At 39.9% G+C, this 20,113-nt stretch overlaps 1 pseudogene; it reads left to right on the forward strand.

Annotated features, from left to right (window-relative positions):
- The first annotated feature begins 5 nt into the window (after positions 1–5).
- LOC105861809 (ribosomal protein uL30-like pseudogene) lies at positions 6–19,140 on the forward strand (annotated as a pseudogene).
- The last annotated feature ends 973 nt before the right edge of the window (positions 19,141–20,113 follow it).

Raw genomic sequence — 20,113 nt, forward strand, 5'->3', positions numbered from 1 at the left:
CTAAATGCTTCCACAAACAGAAATGGCAGTTATCCCTGTTTACCTTGTTTTCCAACAGAAATCAGATGATTTCAGTACTATGTTTTGATGTGTTATTTTGGGTTTGGTTTGGTTTGTTTTTAAACACTACTGGTTTCTTTTAAATTTAAGAACAACTAGTTATTGAAAGGCATTACCATATTTCTCTGATAAATTTGTAGTTAAGGTTCTAAAATATCTGGTATAAATTCAGTTCACTGAATGTGTTTTTAAGATTACTCAGTTGGCACAACTTAATGCAAAATCAGAACTGGATCCATTAAGAACATACTGCAGTAAAGAGGATTTGTTCTTATGGAACAACAAATCTATATAAAAATATGGATTAATGCAACTGCATTCATTATAAAGTAAATTACACACAAATTTTTGGTTTCTCTGAGCCTACTCTTAAAGTATTAAATTTATTAATGAACATATGTTATCTTGATCAGGATCTTTGCTTGTGAAGCACACACTCATGAAATTATTAGTGATACATTTAAAGCCAGAAAATTGCTATTTGGGCCATGCTATGAATCAGCAAATTGGCAGATCATTTGCTTGTTGAGACTTCTGTTCTCATTCTCATTCATTCATTCAACAAACATTTGTTGAGGACCAGGTACTATACTGATCAACTGTGGATACTACTCTGAACAAGATACACATAGTCTTTGCCACTGCAGAGCTTATGACCAGTAGAGGATACAAAAAAATAAACCAGCAGTTGTTCCATAACAAGATCAGTACTATGATAGAAAAAAATACAGGATACTGTGTTTGGGAGTCACCTAACTCCAAATTGGAGAGTGAGAGATGGTTTAAGAAAAAGTGTTCCAGGTAGAGGGAAAAAGATGTGCCAGGCCTTGAGCCAAGAGAGAACATAGCATATTCTGGCAACTAAAAGTATTAATAATTTACTCTGGCTTAACATGAAGTACAAAAGTGAAGTTCATTTATTCAGGGAATGTTAATCTATCAAAATGATCTTTTTGGTACTTTAAAAAAGTGAATACTTAAACACCATTTTAAAATATCCTTTTGTGTGTTAAGAGTTCCTAATATGTTGATAATTTAATTCACAGTCCAAACTTTAGTTGTTACCTTTTTATTTCTGTGCTGAGACAAATTCTTCTACAATTTTAATAGTTTATAAGATGTTTTAACACTGTCAATTGCTGTATTCTTAAAGAACTTCAAAAGCTGCTCAAGCTGGTTTTTTTTATAGAACCAAGTAAATGAAACTTTTTAGCCTTCCCTCAGAAAAGAAGTTCTACAGCCTAGTGTATTATCTGTTCTGTTACACAAGTCCAGATGTAGGCTTTGAAAGATTGTACCAAAACTTCAGGTCATCTTAAACAGCAACTTATTTCCCATAAAATTAGGTTTAGGGGAAATAGAGTGATAAAGAGGAAAGAGTATTAGTAATGGAATGAAATGGTCCTGGATTCAAATCCTGTCTTCCTCACATACTGTGCTCTTCGAGCTTTAACTCAGATGTATAACTGCCATTTCTTTACCAGTAAAATGAGGATAATAATTATGTTACCTTAGGGTGGTTGTATTATATAGCAAATGTTATCTTGTATTTCAGGTGCTTATGGGGGGGTGGGTAGTACGTAGATTGGCACATAGTAAACATTCTGTAAATACCAGTTTTCTCATGTGAGTCCCAGTAGCTTCCTCACCTACTAAGACTGTGGGCCTTGTTTATGACTGTGTACCAGAAGTACCTCCTTATGTCTGGGCTCTGTTTACTCCCTATCTGTCCTATCCTCCACCCTCTTTAAATCAGCCCCAATCTGGGTTTAACCTCACCACAGTCAGTATAAATTCCTTATCAGACCTTTCTGTTTTCCATCAGGTGAATGTTGATTATAGTAACCAGATAACAGACAGAAGCCTTCAGTAACAAGTTTCAAAGGCTTCTTGTACTTTTGTCTACCATAAATCCACCATAATATGTAGGCTTGCTTTTATGTTTATACTTTTTATTTTAATGAGGTTTTGTTTGGTTGGTTGATTTTTTGTTTTATTTTGGTATTTGTTTATTTTAAAGTCATTTGCTTAGTTTTTACTCAGGTAAAGGCCCATGAAGGTTCTTAGCCATGAAAGAAAAAGCTTAGGAAGCGTATTAATTCATGGTGCAATTCATAATTATTTAAATAAGCTCTGTGCCCTCGAGCTTAATCTAAAAGTGTAGTAACATGTGAAAGATGCACATATGAATAAAATAATAAACTAGGAAATAATTGTAGGGCCTTCTACAAACAGAAAAAAGTGATTGAATTGTGTCTACCTTTGTCTTCATAGTAATCTAACTTTAAAATGTCATGGTGTTAAAACTTTTTTAGGGTGCTAATCAGAAAAATCCATATTGCAAGTGAGGAGGCCCCAAAAATGGGAATGTGCCTCACTCTGTGTAACGTGGGAAATAAGAAACCTGAAACCAGAGGATTACCAATGTGGCTTAGAGCCCATCCTCATAGTTTCCTGCCATCCTCCCCTAGAACCAACGCACAAAATGAGACTGTGGAAGCTAGTGTTGAGGAGACATTTCCGAGATAAACGGGAGTGGAAGATGATGGAGGGCAGGACAAGAAACCGTAGACTTGTTCACCCATAGAGGCCCAGCTTACCTCCATGCTTTGTTGACTGGATTCCTGAAAATTCCTTCCCTGTCTCCCAAACACCTGAAATTTTGAAATATGTTACCATAGTATATAGCACTTCCAGCCTGGGGGAGGAGCCATAATGGAGAGATGGCTTTATAGTTTGGCCTACAGCCAACTTTGCCTCAACCCCTTCTCCAGATAAGATGAAATGGTCCTTACCTCATGATGAGTCTCAAATGTTGGTAAGGAATTTCCACAATCATAACTGCCTTTTCTTCCATATTATCCTAATTAGAAAATCTGCTTAGTAGAGCAGTGGTTCTCAAAATGTGAGACCCCCAGACTGGCAATATCAGCATCTCCTAGAAACTTGTTTAAAATGCTAATGACTATTTCCAAGTGCTTTCTACCTTCATTTGCACTTATCTTTTGTTTTCAAGGGCTTATTGAATTAGTTTTGCATGTGACAGCTGTTTAAATATTTTTAGACAAAAACGAGTCTTCTAGTCTTTACTGTGTTCTAGCACTAATCATAATTGTAGTTATAGTTATTTTTATATTCTTGTTTAGTCTGTATCTGTCAATCTAGAATTTAGGCTCCCTCAGACACAGACTATGATTTTTTGGATCACAGTTAAATTCCCAACTCTTAGCACAAGACTTAGAACATAGTATTGTACTCAATAAGTATTTGTTGAATAAAAGAAAAAATGCAAATTCATAAGCCTTCCCTAAGACCTACTGAATCAAACTCTGGGGGTGGGGCCCATTAATCTGTTGTAACAGCCATTTGAGTTATTCTCTTGCACTCTAAAACTTGAGAAACACTGCAGTAGAACTAAGAACTTGCATTTCACCTTTAGGCCTACTATCTGACATCACTTGAAAAATTCTCTGCCTTCTTTTACCCTTACCAACAACACTGCTGTGTCTGGTGTAGGGGAACCTTCTGGTCTATATTATTAATACAAGTGAGTATGGAGGTAAAAAGATATGCTTAGTAGGAAATATGGCATAGAATGTCAGTACTTGGTAGCTGTGGAGGGTTTCTAGAAATAGATCCTTTAGTCTGAAGAAGCATAAGCACTACCACCATCCACATTTTCACTCAGCACAGTGCCTTTTAATTGGTGACAACCAATTAACATTAAACATGCTGACAAACTGTTAAAGTAGTATCAGACTAATGTGTACATCCCTGTGCCTCTTAGGTTGCTAAGTTCTCTAATTCCTACTTCAAAAGAGACTTTTTAAGAATTGTTAATGCTTTTTTATAATAGAAGTCATAGCCATGTAAGCAAAAAGAAAAATATATGGTTAAGACGATAAAAATCACCTGTAATTCAACCATCCAGGTAGAACCACTGTTATTTAGGTATATGGCCTTCCAGACTCTTTTCTGTGCATTTATAGATTTTTTTAAGGGGATCAAATTATACATACTGTTTTGTAACTTTTTTTCACTCGACAATGCCATGACTATCTTGCTGTGTCAAATATATTTCTACATCTTTTTAATGGCTGCATGATATTCCATCATATGTGCCACATTTTATTAAACTGTTGAAGTTTTAGGTTTCCAACTTTTCATTAATAAAGTGCTTTAAAGAACATTGTGTTGCTAAATCTTTTATGTGTTCTTAATTATTTCCCAAAATCAAAGTGGAATTGCTAGTGGATAGGGTATGCCAGTTTTTTAAAACTTTTGTTACTGCCATGTTGTCCTCTTGAAAACTTTAAGCAATTTACATTTTATCAGCAGTATATGAAAGAATACTCTTTCTTTTTGGAGGACTTCCAACAGAATGTTCTGGATTCTTTGTTTTTAAGATAAGAAATAAGAGGAAGATAAAAAAAAAAAAAAAAGACCCTGCGAAATTAAAGCAAAAATCAGTCGTAAATTTTTCTGACATGACATCATTTATTGTTCTCCCTTACATCATGTATTTTATGATACTTTGGGAATGTTTGTAGTACTAGCTGTCTCTTTTATTCAGTTTCCTGAAAGCATTATCACCTTTCTGACTTGTGCTGAAATGGTAGAAGAACAATCTTAAGTACATTCTAGGAATTTTGGGGTAGCTTTAATGCAAACTCACTGTTGATGGTTTTAGGGAGCATGGCCATAATGGGAAAAGTAGGACTTTAGAAAGTAGGCAGAACAGTGGCATTCCCACTTGGTTGCTAGGCCTTGGGTCAGTTATTAAACTTCTTTGAGCTTACTTGCTCATCTCTAGAATGAGAATAACATAAACTTACTATTAGGTAGATAGGGATTCCAGGTCTCCTAGAGATGAAAGTGGGTGCTGTTGCCTTGGTGCAACACCCAACCTGGGAACAAGGATGAGGGTAGGCCCCAGGCCCCCATCTTGGTCCTGCCCCACCCTAATCCTCTCCCGAGAGACTGCCATACCTGGGGAAGGAGGCAATACCTAATGAATCTGCCAATCATGACTTAGCATGCCAGCTGCAACAGAATGCAGAAGACTCTCTAGCCCACAGGCCAAGCTGCATAGGTACCATAGAGTTGGGAAATTGCCCTAGAACAACCTGTATCCATAGTAATGCAACTTCCAACTGTCCAAAGTGGTTCCATGGTGACATCTAAGCCACTAGGGAGGTCCCAATATGGGCACTATAAAACAAGATGCAGACCATAACCAAGTCCCTTTTTGCACCCTTCCTTTTGCTCTCCTTTTGCTGCGACAACAGGTCTGGTCATCATCTGTGGCGTATATATCATGCTCTGTAAACCTTTATCTTGCTCTTGCCCTATAATCCTAACTTTCAGTAAACCTCATTTTCGTGCTTGCCTTACTTTGGTATGTCTGGTTATTCTTTGGCCATGAGCACACTAAGAACGACATTTCAAAATAAAAGCTGACACTACCTTGTGTTAAAAGGATTAAACCATATTATGAACAAAGTGGCTGACACGTGGCAGATGATAAATTACTGGATTTCCAGATGACTGTTAGATCAGTTGCTATTGTCAACCTCTGGGGAGTAAATTTCATTGCCATTGCCAAATAAAATCTTCCTTGAAAGCTGTCACAAAAATGACATTGCTTTGTATATCCTACTATATGTACTTAATCTAGTTCTTGTTGAATCTGGCTTATTTTTACAGTCAGGTATTCAAGTAATCTAACCTGATAAAACTCTCAGACAAGATAACTAGCTAGTGGAAGTTTTCTTTCATTTCTTCTTTTTTTTCTTTCTTTTTTTTTTTAGAGAAACAGGGTCTTACCCTGTCACCCAGACTGGAGTGCACTGGTGCTGCCATAGCTCACTGTAACCTTGAACTGAGCTCAAGCAATCCTCTTGCCCCAGCCTCAAGAGGCGCTAGAACTACAAGTGTGTGTACCACCACACCTGGCTAATTTGGGGGGGTGAAGGGAAAAAACAAGGTTCTTGCTATGTTGCTCAGGCTGGTCTCAAATTCCTGGGGCCAAGCAATTCTCCCACCTCAGCCTCCCAAAGTGCTGGGATTACAGGCGTGAGTCACCACACCTGGCCCATATTATTTTTAAACAGTGAGGAGGACACATCAGTCATGCCAAACTCCCTTCTCACTGAAACTGCCCCACCCTTGGCTCACTGCTGATCTTTGTTCTTTGGAGGACTGGACCTCTACCTGTGAGAGCCTGACACAGAAGACTTAGCTCAGTAAAGGCAATTAGCAAAGTCCCAATAGCATCTCCAAGGGTTGGAGAACACAAAAATGATGGATCCACAACTCAAACTACTCAACCAACAAAGAGTGAATAGTAAGAAAATTTACGGGGTTTCTAAGTAAGGAGGCTATACAGGAGGCTTCTCAGGTTTATGAGAACAAGAAAAAGAACTAATTAGAGGTGAAAGGAGATGGGTTACTGCTATAAGCAACTTTTCTGAGAATCTGATGCCTCAGGGTTTAGGGCACGTGTATCCAGGTAGTCCCATAAAGTTATCTGAAACTTGAGCTATATAGTACATAGAGTTCCCAACAACCATGTACTTTGATGCCTGCTTGCCTTTTCTATATAGTTTCTTCGGTTCAGCTCCACCTGAAGATCTTCTACTCAGTTGTCGAGAGTAAGCTCAAACACTCCTTTCTCTATGAAGATATTCCAGACTCCCTCAGGCAGAATTGTGTATGTACAACTATGGCAATTATTGCCTTGGATTGCAATTACTTGCTAATTTAGCTGAGTTCAAGGACAGGATTTTGTGTCCCCTAACACCTAGTACACCTAAAGCTGGGTTTCAGCAAGCCCCATACCTGCTTACAGCATTCTAATTTCTATGAGAGATCTACCAATGACTAAGATTGGTACTATTACATGTATTTGCTCTAGAAAACACTGCACTTTTTGACATCCATATCATAAAAAATGCCTATCTACATTTCTTGGAGAATAAACCCCAAAATCTATCTGTTCTCATTATTACTTCCCATTGACTCTGGTTAATTTTACAGTGCTCATCATTGATTTGTACTTTATAAACAGTAGTTTGTTACAAATGTACTTTTGTTGACTACATCAATACTTCAAATTTAGGATCAGTCACTTCAAGGTAGAATTGTAATATTTCCATTGTTATGCTTTTCTATATAGAGGTACTATGTAAAATGGGTTAAATTTCCTTCCTTTCTCTTCTCTTCTACCTCTTTTTCCACCCTTCCTTTTTTTCATTTCTGTACATACTCCCTTTCCCTTCTTTCAAAAACCTTAGAAGGGAAAATGTATAACACATAACAGGAGAAAAGTAAATGTACAAAGGAACAAGGATAAAATAGTCAAAGAATGTATAATAGAAGATCTTGCTCAATTGCTATTTGTAAATGACAAATCTGACTCATTTCTAGGAGCCAAATGAAGAAGGAAGCATGATCAAACTTCAAGTTGACCGTTCATGTATAGAAACATGTTAGTTCTCAAGAGATGGCCACTCATGAAGGAGAAGCCCTCACAAAGAGGACAATGAGGACATCACCAAGCTCCAAAGCACAATTCACAACAGGCCAGAGTTCTTGCCCTGATTCAGGTATTAAACTTTACATGACTGCTGCATTGACGTTTTCATCAAACTGGGAGTATAAAGGAGCACAAAATGATTCACATTAACACTCTGAAATACAAAGACTCTGAGCCTTCACCTGTCAGATCATTGGGCAGTGGAGATTCCCCTGCCCTAAATGTTTCTGAGAATCTCCAGGGACACTGATTTGTGTCTACAAATCAGTCTTCTCCCTTCTACTTGCCAGTGAAGAGGGGCCTCTTCCCCATTTCACACTCCTACCCCACTTGCCTCGAAAACTTTCTGTGGTCACCTCTAGTGAAGTTGGGGTTCAATGGGCTGAAAGTTGGTGAAATTGGAAGGTCACCACTGGCCTCTGATGCAGCATTCTATAGAAGTGGGCATGGAATGCTGTTTTAATTAGTGTAGTTTAACTGGAGGCAATGAGATTGCCCACAAAGACTCAAAATCGTACCTCAGTTACCTGATAGAGTTCTTGTCCTCGTTGATATAACTAACGGGGGCCCACGCCCTGGCCATCTCATGGTGATGGGACCTTACTCAGACACTGCTTCTTGCTGACCTGACCACACCCTTCTTCAGTACTGCCCACAGCTCTCAGAGCTTGGCTCATGGCTGCCTCAGATAGAGATGAAGGTCAGAGCACTATGACATGATGACATCCTTTTCTTCCTTCCCTGTTATCCCCAGTTGAGGGCATCCTAGAAAACACAACTCTATAACACAAGAGCTCTTTAAATTTACACATGCAAAGTCAATTCTCCCAGGAGAAATTCCCCACCAGAATGGCTGGTGAAGATAAATTCCAATATTGGACACTTTGCAGACCTGGAACCAAGGCTCCCCTTTGTCCCACAGCCCTTGGTGTGGCGGAGCTGCCCACCAGTCTAGTCTAGTCTATTTATGTCTTCATGATAAAGCCCCTCGTAGGGGCCATATTACTCTGCCCAGCACTCTGGCCATCTCACAACATGCACATGCTTTAATATATTTGGACCTCAGTATTGGGAGAAATAGAGCCCTATCCTATCATGAGGCTATAAAAAGTTTCTATTACTATTCTGCCCAGAATGTCTTATTGCAAAATTACCTAGACAACAGAAATTCAGACTACAGACTTAGGAATCAAAGAAGTAAATTTTCAAATCCCAACTCTGCCACTTATTTAGCTGTGTATTGAGCAAGTTACATAAGCTCAATCTTCTTCATCTATAAAATACAGATTGAAATGCCAACCTCCTAGGTTTGTAGCAAACAGTAGGTCTCAAAACATGGTTTCCAGACCAGCAGCTCAGCATCACCTAGGAATTTATTGGAAATGTTAATTCTCAGGCCCCTAATGAATCAGAAACCCTTGGAATGGGGCGCAACAATTTGTGTTTTAACGAGCCCTAGGGTGACCTGATGCATGCCAAAGTTGGTGAACCGCTGGTTGTGAGAATTAAAAGAAAGAATTGCCAGTAAGCGCTTGGCTCAGTAACTGGCATATAGTAAATACTTAACAATTTCTAGCTGCTATTATTATTGCTATTAGAATATCTAAAGTAACGAATGGACTACACACTTTTCAGGCAAAATTCCATATAGGTTTGTCATAACAAAGCTTTTCTTAAGTATTTGGCAGCTGAAAGTTTGAGGTTAAGGTCTCTGATGACATAGGGGCATTGTGGGAGGCATTCCATTGTTCACAGCCAAGTTACCAGCGTCATGAGAATATATCTTAAATGAAAAGGGCTGGGTTTTCAAAATTACACAGGCGCTGAAGAGTCTGGAAGGGGTGCGAAGGAAGCATTGTGCAACTTGTGACAGAAATCAGGGTTAGCAAGACCCCAAGCGGTTCACTGCTGCCAAGTAGGCTCTGGTTGTCTGGGTCCTCCAACGTGAGCTAGAACGGAGGCTTCTATGGTCAAGTAAACAGAACGCTTCCTCTAGTCCCCGAGTGCTGCGAGTGCGCATGATCAGTAGCGGCAACACTGGAACGATGGCGGAGCAAGAGGAAAGGAAAAGCATCCCTTTGGTTCCAGAAAATCTCCTGAAAAGGAGGAAGGCTTACCAAGCCCTCAAAGCCACCCAGGCAAAGCAGGCACTTTTGGCAAAGAAGCAGCAGAGGAAAGGCAAAGGCCCCAGGTTTAAGCAACTAGAATTGTTTCTACATGATTCCTGGCAGCAGCAACGGGACAGGGTGCGTCTCAGACGACTAGAAGTAAAATCTCATGCCTTGAAGTTGCAGGATAAACATTCCTTGGCCTTTGTTGTACGCATACAAAGGATTAATGGGGTGAGCTCACTGGTGCAAAAAACCATCTCGAGACTTCGCCTAAAGAAAATTTTCAGTGGTGTCTTTGTTAGAGTCACCCCACAGAGCCTGAAATTGCTGCGTATGGTGGAACCTTATGTGACCTGGGATTTCCAAATCTGAAGTCTGTCCGGGAACTCATCTTGAAATGTGGACAAGCCAAGGTCAAAAATAAGACCATCCCTCTGACAGATAACACAGTGATTGAAGAGCACCTGGGGAAGTTTGATGTCATTTGCTTGGAAGACCTCATTCATGAAATTGCCTTACCAGGGAAGCATTTCCAGGAGATCTCATGCTTCTTGTGTCCTTTCCAACTCTCAGTGGCCAGTCATGCTACCAAGAATAAAGTGGGCTTTCTCAAGGAGATGGGCTCACCTGGCTATTGAGGTGAACACATCAATCAGCTCATCCGCCAGCTGAACTAGACCCAGAATATCTGAAAGCACAGTGCATTGAGAGCATGTGTTTTTGAGTTTTGGAATTATGAAGTATCTTCAGAGAAGATTATTTTCACTCTATCTTCAAAAACAAAGGGAAGGGTCAGGGAAAAGACAGTCGGTTATGCTCGTGGCAGGAACCTCTCATCACAGTCCAGTTCCAAGGAAAAATTCCAGTGTTTTCCACTTTGGCTGCTGCCACCTCTGAAATCACATGCCATGGAGAAAGGAGTCATGCTTTGTCAGATCTTCTATTCTGAGGTGTTAAACATTGGTGAATGAATGACTCAAGCATGTGTATGAGGATCCCTAAGACTCCTGCAACAGTGGTCCAAGTCCAGTTGCATACTTGAATCTGGGTATTCCCAGGGCTTTGTTTAGAAAAGACTTGAAATACAATTGGGGAGGAGAATGCAAAAACAAGTGCTCAGCTGTCTCTTTGAATCCATGTTCCAAGTTTTCAGTGATGGCTTTGAGAGCTCTCAGACATGGCTGGCTCTAAGTGCATCTGGTGGCTTTTTTATCCTAGCCTGCAACTGGTTTAGTCCCTTTCTCTAGTTCAGGATTTGAGAACAAATGACCCCTTTGATGGGTACACGCATATACTCAATATTTTGCTTACAATTTGTGCATAGACTCTTCTCTCCGTGGACCTTTGCACTTCATATGAGGAAGTCCTGCTTTTCCCAGGATTGGTCACCCAAGCCCTGATCTTTCTAGTCTCTGGTTCCATTGTCTTGTGGAAGAGCAAAGCTAACCAATATAGCTTTCCCCCTTCACAGTGGCAGATTGTGTTGCTCCTTGCACTGTCAGTCTGGGAAATGCCCACCATTTCTCCCCCTTCCCCGCCCCTCCACTCCTGGGGGTTCAGGATGGGATTTTCTGGTTTCTCTGAAGATTGTCTTCCTCCTTAAAACCAAGCTCAGGAAGGAACGAACCATTTTCTTGGTCTGGCATGGATGAACTTAGCGCTATTTGGCTTTTTAGGCATCTGGCAGGCAGCTTAATTGACCTTTTTCTCGCATATTCTGGACTCCAGAAGTATTGCCCTTTGTCCTGCTGGTACTGTCGTAGACCAGCAATAGGATTTCTGAGGATGTTAGCCTTAAAGAAGTCAGTCTGATATTGCTTGTGTTTTTTCATCAGTGTCCACTTCTAAGCAGGCCGTCACTTAGTTGCCTCAGCTTGACACCTGAGCAATTGGTGAAGATGTGCTAGTCCTACGTTAAATTTGGAAATAGGCATGACCAGTGTGTTCCTGGTCCTTTCAGGTCAGGTTTGCTGCAATTTTGGCTCATGGGGCCCTCAAACATAGCCGTGAAATTGAGAGGCATAATAGTGCCTTAAAATGTGCCAGGTTATGAGGTAATTAATTAGGTTGGTTGGCTCCAGAGTTAACCTGTCAACAATAGATGTTATAGATGTTACTCTTATATTTTAAAGCATTGTGGAATCAGATTACTTTAAAATGATGTATAGCAAAGTCCATGGGAAAAAAGCAGTTGTGAGTATGGAAGCCCAGGGCTTAGATCTCAGCTGTCTTATACTAAATATTGGAATGGTGTTTCCATTCTTGCCTATGAAATGGAGCTAATACCCTCTAGCATGTCTGCCTCACATGGTGGTTAAAAGAATTGAGTAAAATAATAGTTTGTAATTTATAATTCTATATAAATAAAAGGTTATCACAAAAACTAAAAAAAAAGAGGTCTCTGATGAGATATGAAGTACAAATCCCTACACTTTAATCAATCATGTAGAAAATGAGTTAAAATATTTTTTACCAATAATCAACTGAAATCTGTATAGAAAGTCACTCCACCTCTGTAAAAAAAGAGTAGTTGGGAAAAGGGTCAAGATTTTTGTCAAAACAGTCCAGGGCCTGCTTCTACCCATGGAAAAATGGGACAATTGATGTCTCAATATTTTATAGCACAGGATACAACCATGATCATTTTGACCTGAAATTTTTCAAAGCACATGTTACCAATTGCATGATGTGGTTATAAAACACTTTCTATCATGCACTCATAAAATGGCTAACTTTATTTCATGTAACTTCCTAAAGAACACCTCAAGATAAATTTGTTTTCTAATGTAACCCTATGAAACTAAATGAATTTTCCTTCTACCTAGGGTGTTTAGATATAAACCAATTACATGTTGCAGGAGACTAAAGTCATTGTGGTTTTAGAATAGTTCACAAGTCATTCTTTCTGAGAGCATTTAGATAGCAAGTCCAGTAGAAATTAAATTTGTGGTTATGTACCTTTCAGCAAATTATTCACTTAACTTCTCAGGCCCACAGATTTTTCATCTGTAAAATAAAAGGTTTAAAAGCCAGATGATCTCTAAGGTCCTTCTAGCTCTTGCAATATAACATGTTCTAAACAAGCCAAAGTGTTCATGTTTTAATAATAACTAATGCTAACCCCAAATTACTCACTTGAACAGCATGCACAATTCTACTGGCAGATAGTTGATAAAGTTGCTTTCTTTATGTTTTATTTTAGAGTACAAAGCTCCTCAGTATGAATTTTCTAGGAAAGGCTGAATGACTCCTTGTGAGAAATTCCTTTGGAAATCCCTCTCTACCTGGACTGACCTAAACCTCAGAGGAAAAGGGCTCATTTTGTGCTCAGACTCTCTAGTGAGTTCTAACGAGCATATATGAACAGTGACACTCAACAGTCTTAGGCATTATTGGGCTTTCACCTCCCTTGGAAAAAACTGCTAACATTTACTGAGCAATTTATGTGCATTACTTTCTTTAAACCTGGCAAGAAAGTATACATGTCCCCATTCTACAGCTGAGAAAACAAAATTTAGAAAGCCACACAGCCAGAAAGTTGCAAAGCTAGGTCTCATCACTTGTCTTCCCAACTCGAAAATCCAAGCTCTTAATCAGTGTGTTAACACAGACACCCATTTTTGATATATGCCCCCCAAATATAGTCAATGGTATGTCATTGACTATGTCACTCCTTCTGGGTTAGTAACTTTGCTTGGGGCAGAAAAAGTCTTGTTCTTAAATAAGGTAGCTATACGCTGCTTAACCAACTTAAAAAAAACCCTACAAAGGTCATCAAGCCAAGTGGGGAGTTGCCAGCCCCATTACTGCCACAGCCTAAAGTGCAGAGAAGTCAGTATTGACTTAAGTGAGAGGTTATCAAAGTGCAGGCCCAGAGTCTCTGGGGGTGGGACCCTGCCATCTTGAGTTTCAACAAGCTCTCCAGGTGGTTCTAATGCACATGTTTGAGAACCAGTTGTTTAAATAAAGTAGAAAAACTATAATACCTTTCTGTCTCTCACTTTAAGCTGACTGACCTGCAGGAACAATAAAAGAAAATAATGACAGGTCCCAAAATATTACTCGAAGCTACTAAATTAAACTAAAACATAATACCATTTTACGATTCTATCCATCAAATAGACCATTCACTAAGGAGTAATTTGGTAACCAAGTGAAAATGTTCAGAATGTAATTTTGCCAGGAGCAGGGAAAAGAGCCCATGGATTGGAAGAGTTTATTCCCAAATTCAGCTGTAAGAGAATATGCCCTATATATTTGTCTCTTATCAAGGTAAGAAATCTATGTATAATTTTATTATTTCTTTCTAGCCAGAGTCTTTTTTTCCACTGGGGGGCTTATGTACCCTATTTGGCCAGACAAGAGCACATCATTAAAAAGTAGATGCCACTCATTGCCATTTACCCTGTGCCAGTCACTGTGTGGAATGCATTACACACATCCTCTGATTTCATTCTTGCAACACTATGCAGTAGAGATGGTTGTCCTCATTCTGCCGACGAGAAAAACGAAGCGTAGAGACATTAAGTGTGAATCTGCTATGCTCATTTCAAGGCTCTAGATATAATAGATTTCCTGAGCTGCAGCTCCCTTTCCTCTCTGTTCTCTTGAGGCTAATGCATCATTTCTTTACTCCAAGCCTGTCAGACACAGGAAGCCAGCACTCTAAGCCTTCTTTCACTCCCTTCACACTTTCCCTTTAACTCCCCAAATGATGTCCACTATAGCTAATTTGAAGCCAAATTTCTGCAAACTTGAGCCCTCTGACACCCAGACAGCTGACCTACGAGGACTGCTAAGACTCCAGGACATATGGGGACTGGGGAATAAAAGAATGTCCCCTGGGAGAAGAAAGAAAGAGTAGTAGTGGGAGCAGGAGGTGTGACTTAACAGGGTGTGAGAAGTGTGTCAACAGTGATACCAAACATAGAGACACTGAATAACTAGGAAAGAGAACAACTGAAAATATGACTGGTCAACAGAGGAATTAAGGAAAGTATGGTCATTTTGGTAAATAGCTTGCCATTTCTGTTTCATTGCCATACAGCACAACAACTATTGTGCATAGTGTTAAATGGGTTGGATTAACTTTGTGGGTTTGGAGTGTTTTGCTGAAACAGTGACTTTTCTTTACTGCTAAGACAATGCTACACTGCGGGTTTGCTGAACACAGAGCATGGCTGTCTGCTTACTACTTCAGAGTCTGAGGGACCACTGGTCATATCTGTATTTCCCTATATTACAGAACACATATCCATGACTGGTGCATACATTCCAATACAAAAATGCAAAATAAAATTCTCTTAGTTTGATATTAGTACAGACCCAGAAACCTGGTAAGCTCTTAGCAGCCATGTACATATACTAAAAACAACCTGGCTGTGGTTGAGATCTCACTTTCCATTTGTGGTCACTTCCTTTATTTGTGGTAGCTTCACATCCCTAATCACAGGACTCACAGTAATGGGCAGGGGGGCTGGCCTGTGTTCCCTATCCCTTTCCTAAGTTCTTCTCTTCCAAAAGTTCTATCTACAGAAACCTTGCAACTTTAAAATAATAATAATAGCTACAATGATTTAAGTCAGGTGTGGGAACTTGCAGCCTTAAGGCCACATGTGGCCTTGTGTATTCCTTAAGTGCAGCCTTTTGACTGAATCCAAATTTTATAGAACAGATCCTTTTATTTTTTATTAATACATTCTTATTCATCTTTTCTATTTGTATTTTATTTTTAAAATGAATATATTTAAAATACCAAAGAATAAAATAAATTTCAAAGAAATAACCCAGATTGACCAGCACAATTAGAACATTAGTTAGCCGTAAGGGCTAAATTGACAGCTGCTGTGCTCATAATTTAGTTCTAACTTCTCCCAGTTGGCTGGCATCACTACCACATGAGGCTGGTTGGTAAGAGTTTATGGGAATCAAGTATACCAGTCTGTCATCAGTTTTTGACAACAGTGCACTGTGTTTCTGTTTGAAGTAGAATTTGTACATAGTTGCACAGCTCGACAGTATTTTTAAATTCTGTCTGCGTAACAGCCCATCATGTCAAAGAAGACGAAGAGAACGCTGAAGGAAGAAAACAGAATTTTTAATGAGGATTAGGAGCTGCGATATTATCTTGTTTCTGCTAAAGATAAGATGATTTGCTTGCTTTGTGATACTGCAATATCAATGTTAAAGAAATTCAATGCTCCTCAGCATTGTAACACTCATAAGGACCACAAATATTTTAAATTCGAAGGAGAGGTGTGAAAAGTTAGATTGTAGAAATTAAAAGATGAAAAGCAAAAGCAGAGACAATTCCTTCAAGCAGGAATAAGACCTGGAAATAATGCCACTGAAGCAACTTATAAAGTAGCTTATACACTGGGTGAAAAGTGGAAGACATTCAGTGATGTAGAAATTGTGAAAGAATGCATTGTCAAAGTTGTAGGATGCTTAGACCCTGATAAGATTTCAAAGTACAAACTACTGCCTCTTTCAAGGAGAATCATAACTGATCGGCAGCATGAATTAGCCTTTAACTTAACTGAACAACTTCATGGAATACTTCAAAAGGAAAATAAGTATTTATTCAATCACTTTGTATGAATCAACTGGTATTATTGACTTGGCACAGGTTTTATACTTCATTTGAGTCATAACAGAAGATTTCTTTTGCTATAAAGAGTTACTCACTTTGGGCACTCTTGTGAACAGAACACAAGGGACTGATATCTTCAACAACTTTTAAGATAAATGTAGTGAAGTTGGACTGAATTTGGTAAATTTAGTGAGTGTATGTACAGACAGTGCACCTTCCATGACAGGAAAACATGAAGAGTTTATTGTACAGATAAAAAAGTGTTAACAGATCCAGATGCTCTTATTTCTTTTCATTGTATCTTGCATCAGCAAAATCTCTGTGCTAAAGCTACTATTTTAAATGACACTTTGCAGCAAGTTATAAATATTGCTAACTATATTCATGCAAATGCAACACAGCATCATCAGTTTCATAACAGGTTAAAGTTGAATGATGAGGTATTCAGTGTGGATTTGCTGTATCATTCTAAATTGTGGTGGCTATCACAGGGACAGGTGTTAGCCAAAATTTTATCTCTGTGAGAACAGATAGTCAAATTTTATGAAGAACAGAATCAGCAATGTGAATTATTGAAAGAAGATTTCTATGGAAATGCAGCAATTCTGTGTGATATCATGTCAAATCAAAACAATTTGGGTGGGGCATGGTGGCTCACGCCTGAAATCCTAGTACTCTGGGAGGCCGAGGCCAGAGGATCGCTCAAGGTCAGGAGTTTGAGACCAGCCTGAGCAAAAGCAAGACCTCGTCTCTACTAAAAATAGAAAGAAATTATCTGGACTACTGAAAAAATATATATAAAAAATTAGCCAGGCATAGTGGCACATGTCTATAGTCCCAGTTACTCAGGAGGCTGAGGCAGAAGGATTGCTTGAGCCCAGGAGTTTGAGGTTGCTGTGAGCTAGGCTAACTCCGCGGCACTCTAGCCTGGGCAACAGAGCCAGACTCTGTCTCAAAAAAAAAAAAAAAACAACAGAAAACAACAACAAAAATAACCGATTTGAATATGTCTTTACAAGGTAAAACTAAGTCTACGTATGATATATGGCAAAAAATCCAAGCATTTTGAAAAAAGCTATCTTTTTTCAAAACAATTCTTCAAAAGGAAATTTCAGATGAACATTTTCCCCAGTTAGCAAAGGTCACTGATGAGCAGGATGATATATACAAATCCTTTGACAAATACGCAGCTGTTATAGACCTATTAATTGGAGAATACAATGAAACATTCACTGACTTTGAGAATTGTGACATCACACTCAAATTAATATTTCAGCCTCACCAGTTGATATCACCAAGGCACCTAAAGAACTAGTTGATATCACCAAGGCACCTAAAGAACTACAGATGGAATTGATTGACCTCTCAGTAGATGACATTTTAAAGTCATTGTTTGATGCTAAGAAAGATGCAAAGGAAATATGGAAACACGCAGTAGAACACAAACGCCCTCAGGAACATCCCTGAAAAATACTTTCGTGCTTTTCAACCACTTATTGATGTGAATCTACATTCTCCTACCTACCCCAAATCAAGTCTCCGTTCGAGTCACAAATGACTGATACCATCTAGATCAACTGAAATGTGGACCTCCATGCTGCAACCAAATATTCAAATGCTTTTCAACAAAAAGCAGACACAACAAAGTCATTAAAAGGTTAGTTAACTTTAAAGTTAACAAATAGTTTTCATTTTTTGAAATTAAGTACATAGTAGTTAAAATTTTATAAAATAATGTACATTTCTAAGTATATCTAATTGAGGTTTCTTGAATGCGGCCTTATTTGATTATTGCTAAATTAATGCAGCCTTCCAACATGAAAAGCTTCCCCACCCCTAATTTAAGTGTTTACTGCATACTAGGCACTGTGCTAAAAGTGATTTACACTCATTATCTCATTTTAACAACCTGTGAGGTAAGTACTACTCTTACCTGTTTTACAAAAGGTGAAATGAAGGCTCTTAAATCACATAGCCTGGTAGAGTGACAGAGCCTGGGCTTTGACCCAGGGCTCCAAAAGCCTTGCTCGCAATTTCTACAGAGGACTCCCCAGTGAACTATTATACCATTTAGCCTAAGTGATGTTTGGAAAGGATAGTAGTGGAGAGTTAGTTATCCTTTCTACGACCAAAGTGGAGTGCAGCCTCTGAAATGCAGCTGAACAAACAACTCAATCACAGTTTGATGTTTCCTTCCCAGTGGGTGCTATTAAGGGAAGAGTTTCCCTTCCCTCTCATTGTTTAAACTCTTGTGGCGCCCACTGTCATGGTACCTCCAAGGGGCTGAAAAGCCCCCACTCTCAGTGTAAGCAAGGACATTTCCTAGCCTCATCCTCCGTATAGGAAGTGAGTACCTCTCCTATTCTGTTTCCACTGTGCTCAGCTCATCTCAGTAACTTGTCCAGAGGGCCTTTGCCAAGTCAGTTGCTTGAAACACAGAAGAGATTTATATACTAGTACATAAATGGTGATGAGGCTCCCAAGTCAGTGCACCAAAATCTACTTAATCTATAATGAGCCTGAAAATTGATAGTGCAGCTGCACCCAGAAGAGTGTGGAGTTACTGAAGACCCCTACATTTCTCTGAGCCCAGGCTTTTTCATGTCCCTTTAGTCCCAGGGCAGTGACAAGCATGTAGTAGGACATAATAATAGCTAATATTTATTAAGCACTTACCCAGTGTTTGACAGTGCTCTACACGCATCATCTCGTTTGACCTTCTTAGCCACTCTAAGCAGTAGGCAGTTATTAGTCTCAAGAAACTGAGGTATGCAGCAGTAAAATGGCGTCCAAAGGTGTCAGAGGTAAGAAGTAGTAGAAGCAGCAACGGAGCCCAAACAGCCTGGGTCCAAAGCCAGAGTGAGTAACCACCGAGGGTCTTTATCTGCTATCCCAGTGGGTCTTTAGCTGCTGACTCAGTGGGTCCTTAGGTGTTATCTGAGGGTTGGGGAGAGGACCTGAGGCTGGGTGGGGGCTCTGTCATATAGGCAGCAATCCTGATGCACACAGGGAAATCCCACACGCAGGCAGGGGGTAGTGGGCTGGATGGGAGCTCTGGTGGGGAGGAGAGTGGCAGAGACATCCACAGGAGCACCCGTGCCTCCAGAACAGGAAAGGGTCAGTGGAAAGGAAGGTCCCTGGGGCAGCCCAGAGAGATTGTGGAGCTGCTCTACTGAAGAACCGGCTACTCTGTTCTCCACAGAGTTCCTACCGCTGCTCTGAACCAGGACCTTGGGCAAGTTGCTTCTCTGTAAAATAAGGGCCATAACAGTTCCACACCTAGAGTCCTTGGAGGGACTAAGTGAGATAATTTGCCTGAAGTGCTTTCACGGTGCCTGGAACCCACTCAGGGAGCATGTCCTGTGGTGTTTTTGACCATTATCATCATTCCGCAATGTCATTTGACTCTGAAATAAGCCAAAGCCCACTGGAAAGCCCTTGCGACTGACGTTGCTATGGCAAGACTGAGGGAAGGAGGTTTTGCCCCTAAACTGATGCGGTGCTGAACAGCTGCGGCAGCCCCGCGCTCCCTGCCTCTGCTAACGAGGGCCGTAATTCCAGTCTCCTTCCCAGCAAACCTTTCACCAGCACCACGGACACGAGGCATAATGACCTGGCTTGAGTCCCTCCTCTGCATTTCCGCTGCTGCAGTCTCAGAGGTTAGGGCTAAGAAGCTGTGAAATGGAGGAATGTCCCGGTTGGCAGGAGGAAAAAGGCAGCCAAGCCAAGCAGGCCCTGAATAAGCAGGCTCGAGAACCAGCCATAATTTATTCTTAAATGGTCTCTACTGGGGGGGGGGGGGGCAGCACAGGG

This window comes from Microcebus murinus, chromosome 2 (genome assembly GCF_040939455.1).
Source record: "Microcebus murinus isolate Inina chromosome 2, M.murinus_Inina_mat1.0, whole genome shotgun sequence".
NCBI classification, from domain to species: Eukaryota; Metazoa; Chordata; class Mammalia; order Primates; family Cheirogaleidae; genus Microcebus; species Microcebus murinus.